Here is a 6,000-nt window from a genome sequence, read left to right as displayed (position 1 = left end):
GATGAGCACGACGTCTTTAAAGATCTAAGAGCATACGAGTTCGAAATGAGATCCATAAATTAAGATGAGATTTCAACCTCAACCGCTACCAGAGCTTTAGTGACCTCTATGGAACCGACAGCTCTTGTACCGGTCAAATCGACCGAACAGTTCAGCGATGATGCGATGGCCATGCTAGCTAGGAAGTTCAGAAAGTTCATGAAGAAGAACCAAACAACCAATTCCTACAACTACAAATACTCTAACAGTAAAAAAGCTAACGTTTGTTATTTTAACTGTGATGCTTTAGGTCACTACAGGTCGGAGTGCCGAAAGCCACGAAGGGATGACCGAAAGCCAACTGAACAGAACTAAAGGTAAGGACACCAGTCAAACAATCAAGGCAAGGAGATCCAAAAGGCCTTAATAGTCGATGATGGTGGAAGCTAGTGGGCACATAGTGACTCAGATAGTAACGATGAATGAATCAGTTGTCTTATGGCAAATGAAGAAGAGGTATTTGACTTTGCCTCTAACGAGTTCACCCGAGAGGATCTAATTATTAATAAAATATTTTTAATAATACATATCATATATATATATATATATAAAATATAAAAATAAATAATATATTGTAAGAAAATATATCTCAAATTAAAAAAAAAAACTAGAAATTAATAATTATAATAATATATTTATTGATATATAATTCATATATAATAAAAAAATATGATATCTCTTACCATAATTATAATTATAAGAAAAATAAAAAATATTCATTTTCTCATTTATTTCTCAATATATCATTTTATATAATATAAATATAAATATATAAACACTTTCGTCAAGATCCGAGGATGCACCACTACAAAAGAGGTGTGAAAGACAGTCATCCAACTCCACGAAGGGAACAAGAGAATTAGAGAAAATAAGATAATGGTGGCCACTCAAAAGTTTGAGAACATCGTCCCGGAGAAATGATAAGGAATTTGGTGACCGCTTCACAAGTGTGGTGAATGAACTTTCACTCATTAGAAAGAAATATGACAATAAAAAACCATTATCAAGGCTCTAAGATCACTCCCCAACTCTTGGGACATTAAGACCATGGTGATGAGAGAATCAAACAGCCTTCATAAGATGAGCACGACGTCTTTAAAGATCTAAGAGCATACGAGTTCGAAATGAGATCCATAAATTAAGATGAGATTTCAACCTCAACCGCTACCAGAGCTTTAGTGACCTCTATGGAACCGACAGCTCTTGTACCGGTCAAATCGACCGAACAGTTCAGCGATGATGCGATGGCCATGCTAGCTAGGAAGTTCAGAAAGTTCATGAAGAAGAACCAAACAACCAATTCCTACAACTACAAATACTCTAACAGTAAAAAAGCTAACGTTTGTTATTTTAACTGTGATGCTTTAGGTCACTACAGGTCGGAGTGCCGAAAGCCACGAAGGGATGACCGAAAGCCAACTGAACAGAACTAAAGGTAAGGACACCAGTCAAACAATCAAGGCAAGGAGATCCAAAAGGCCTTAATAGCCGATGATGGTGGAAGCTAGTGGGCACATAGTGACTCAGATAGTAACGATGAAGGAATCAATTGTCTTATGGCAAATGAAGAAGAGGTATTTGACTTTGCCTCTAACGAGTTCACCCGAGAGGATCTAATTACTGCACTCAATGACATGGTCATTGAGTACAAGAACCTATCCAACCTTGTACCAACCTGGTTAAATTTTCAGACCGGTGGACCGATTGAACTATCCTCTGAGAATGAGAAGCTCAAGGAGACAGTCCAATTGTTGATAGAAGAAAATGAACGAACTAAATACGTGATTGTTGCATGGAAGAAATCTGGAGATGTTGTAAGCCAAATGACGAGTCATCAAAGACCCTATAACTGCAAATTCGGCCTAGGCTACGACAACAACAATCCAGATAAGTCTAAATCTTCTAACTGCAGAGAGTTGAAACTCAGTAAAGACAAGTTGCAATTTATAAACTTTGTCAAGAGTACATCAACCAACAGTGAATCAAGTCACGATTCAAAATTGGCAAAGAAAATGACATATGTAGGACCAACCGACACATCAAGATGGCTTAATCCTGAGAGAAGGAAAGCCAACCGGCCAGTTAGACAAGAACATGATGGGAGGTCAAATCGGTTTCATCTAAGATCACCACCACGACAGAATGAGATACTCAAAGGAAGACAATGAGATGTCAAGCCTAGTACAAGTAGAACTATTAAGACTATCACATGAAGATTCATCCGATTAATTCGAGTATGGTTCCCCAAAGGACTAATTAACCGTGGACCCAACTAAATATGGGTACCAAAAGGTGTAAATATATATATACTTTGCAGGGAAAACAGAGCAAGCGATTGGAGGACTCAGAGTGGTACTTGGACAGCGAATGCTCTAGGCACATGATAGGAAACGACAAACTGCTAACCGATATTGTGAAAGAATCCGGTTCAAAGATCATTTTTGGTGACAACTTCAAAGGTAAAGCTGTGGGCAATGGTAAGAATGTCCATGGCAACCTAACCATAAACAACGTCTTACTTGTTGAAAATCTATATTTTAATCTGCTTAACATCAGTCAGATGTGTGATATAGGATTGTTAGGATCTAGGTAGCCGCTGGAGGACCGGGGGTTGAACCGGTTAGCGGTTCTCACTCGAAGGGTGGTGGTTAATCCGGTTAGAGATTAACACCGGGGTTTCAATACTACACAACCTGTCACAAACCCTTGAACTAGGTTCAAGTGCGGAAGGGGTTTGCTTTCAGGTTGAAGCAGCACACTTATATGATAGGGAGAATCGGTTTTGGATGATGAAGGTTTGAGATTTGGTGGGTCGGTTTCGGTAATCTGGATATTCGGCTTAGATGGAATTAGGTAGGTTAGAGCGGTACAGATCTGTTAGATAATGGGATCGGCAGACAGTAAATAACAAGACAGATTTTATGGATGTTCGGAGATAAAACTCCTACGTCACCCCTTCCTCTCGAAACCGCGAGAAGGATATTCACTAAGGAATACAAATACAATCCGATCGAGACTTATTTCCTGCTCGATAACACTCTTACAATTTGTACCGGAATTGTAAGTTAAACACTTCGACTTTTAACACTAGGCTTTCTATAGAGAGCACACTGTTTTCACTTGTAAATTAAATGCTCGTTATGTGTCATACATTTACTTTTCTTCAACTGCCCCTTTTATAGGTGAAATATGCCAACGGTCATATTTCACTGCCTTGAATCTGATTGGTTGAGCAGGGGTGCAGATGTTCAGTGATTCAGAGATTCAGATCTGCGGTCGTTTCCTCAGACCTGATGGTCAACCTCAGACTTGGCAGTCTGTTCTTCCGGTATGTAAGACAAACCTGCTAGGTTTGTCTTTTACTCAATGTAGGCACTGTCTGTTGGACAGTTGTCTGTACTTGGAAGATCTTCTTTCTGACTTATCCCGAAGTGGAAAGATCCGGTAGGACTGTCTTCTACAGCCTGCAGACTTTCCTCAGACTTGTATGGATATGGAAGTGTTCAGTCTGTTCCTTTGGTATTCTCAATAGATACCCGAATTGTCTTCTTGTACTGGTCAGCCATTTGACTTAACCGAATCGCTTCTGGTATGGGTGGTATAACCGGACTTCTTCTGGTTATTCCTCTGCCTTGTGGCTGATCGGCTGTTTGATGATTCCGGTTTTAAGCTTTGGCCGATCCTTTCTTTGTGCGGTCACGTTCCAAGTATTCTTGGTCGGTTTACTAACTTGACCGGTTAGTTTTCTTTAACCGGTTCTTTTGTTTGTCCGGTCCGGTTCCTTGTTCCTGTATGGAAAGTTTATTTAAGTTAGGTTTATTTGAACCGGTCTGATTTTATCTAACAAGGATACACAGTTGAACTTCAAAAACAAGCATGTCTAGTTAGGAACCACCAAGGAAATATTTTACTAACCGGAAATAGGATATGAAACATATATAAGGTAGACTGAAAAACTAAATGTGATAACACTGTATGCATGATAACTAAAAATGATCAAAACTGGCTTTGGCATAAAAGATTAAATCATTTGAACTTTAAGACAATTAATTATATTTGTACTACTAGTTCAAGGTATACCTAACATGAAGTTTTCAAAAGATAAAGTATGTTTTGCATGTCAAATGAGAAAACAAATTAAACCTACCTTTAAAAGTAAAGAGAATACTCAATCTAACCGATGCTTAGAACTACTTCACATGGATCTCTTCGGACCAGTTAGGGTAACCAATCTAGGAGGAATGCATTATAATATGGTAATTATTGATGACTATTCTAGATATATCGGGGTTATTTTCTTAGTTTCTAAAAATTAAGCTACTCCAAATCTGATCAAGATGCTTAGACGAGTACAAAATGAGAAATTTGTACGTGTTAATAAAATTAGAAGTGATAGAGGCACTGAATTCACCAATAGTACTCTAACTGCATTTCTTGAGGAATCCGGTATTAGACATGAGTTGTCTAGTGCTAGAACTCCTCAACAAAACGGACTGACCAAGAGGAAAAACCAAACTCTCAAGGAAGCTGCAAGATCCATGATAGCCGATTCGGGTGTCGCTCAAAAGTTTTGGACAAAAACTATCAATACTACATCTTATACTCAAAACCGATCCATGATAAATAAGCGTCTAAACAAAACGCCTTATGAAGTATACCATGACAAAGTTCTTAAAATCCGGTATTTTAGGATCTTTGGCGGTAAGTGTTACATCCATAATAATGACAAAAATTATTTAAATGTTTTCGATGCTAAATCAGATGTTGGTATCATGTTAGGTTATTCTGAAGTTAGTAAGGCATATAGAGTATACAACAATATGACTCTTACTATTGAAGAATCATCTCTTGTCGTATTTAACGAATCTGTTGAAAATAATACTTCTTCATCCATTGATCTACACAACAGATTGAAAAACTTAAATATTCAATCTGATAGTGAAGATGAGGTTCCGGTCTATAAAAGATTTGTTTATGACCAGACGGTTAATGATGCTGAGATTTAGTAGGATCAAGCTGCCTCACAACAGGAAGTTGACACCTCAGAAACTGTTGAGAAAACCGGCCGGCCTGACACTGTTCAACCTACCGGTCTGTCTAACCTTGATCAAATAACCGGTCAGTTAGAAGACATCTTTAGACCGAATCTTAAATGGAACAAAGATCATCCTCGTGAGCTTATTATAGGTAATCCCTTCATACCCATCCGAACTAGGCATCAACTGTTAGAAGAATATAAAAATTCAGCATTTATCTCACAGATTGAACCGAAAAAGGTTGATGAAGCATTGCTGGATCCCGATTGGATCTTAGCAAAGCAAGAGGAACTAAACCAGTTTGATAGAAACAAAGTCTGACATCTAGTTCCAAGACTAGCTAATCAATCTGTCATTAGAACTAGATGGGTCTTTCGAAACAAACTCAATGAGAACGGTTTGGTTACGAGGAACAAGGCTAGACTAGTGGCCCAAGGATACAACTAGGAAGAAGACTTTGATTTTGAAGAATCATTTGCTCCTGTTGCCATACTAGAGGCCATTAAAATCTTTCTTGCATTTGCTGCATTCAAAAATTTCAAAGTATTTCAAATGGATGTCAAGAGTGCTTTCCTCAATGGTGAACTAAGTGAAGAAGTATACGTTGAGCAGTCTCCTGGTTTCAAAAACCCTAATTTAATTAGTCATGTATACAGGTTAGACAAAACTCTTTACGGTTTAAAACAAGCTCCTAGAGTATTGTATGATACTCTAACAAAGTTTCTGTTCAATCATGATTTTACCGTAGATTCAAATTTGAGAAAAATGAACACATTCTACTTGTTCAAATCTATGTAGATGATATTATTTTCGGTTCAACAAATCTAAATTTATGTGATAAATTTTCTAAAATAATGACTGACAAGTTCGAAATGAGTTTCTTCTTAGGTCTTCAGGTCCGACAGATTGAAGGAGGAACGTTCAT

The sequence above is a fragment of the Impatiens glandulifera genome, chromosome 1 (genome assembly GCF_907164915.1).
Source record: "Impatiens glandulifera chromosome 1, dImpGla2.1, whole genome shotgun sequence".
In the NCBI taxonomy this organism is placed as follows: domain Eukaryota; kingdom Viridiplantae; phylum Streptophyta; class Magnoliopsida; order Ericales; family Balsaminaceae; genus Impatiens; species Impatiens glandulifera.
This window is presented reverse-complemented; position numbering follows the sequence as displayed.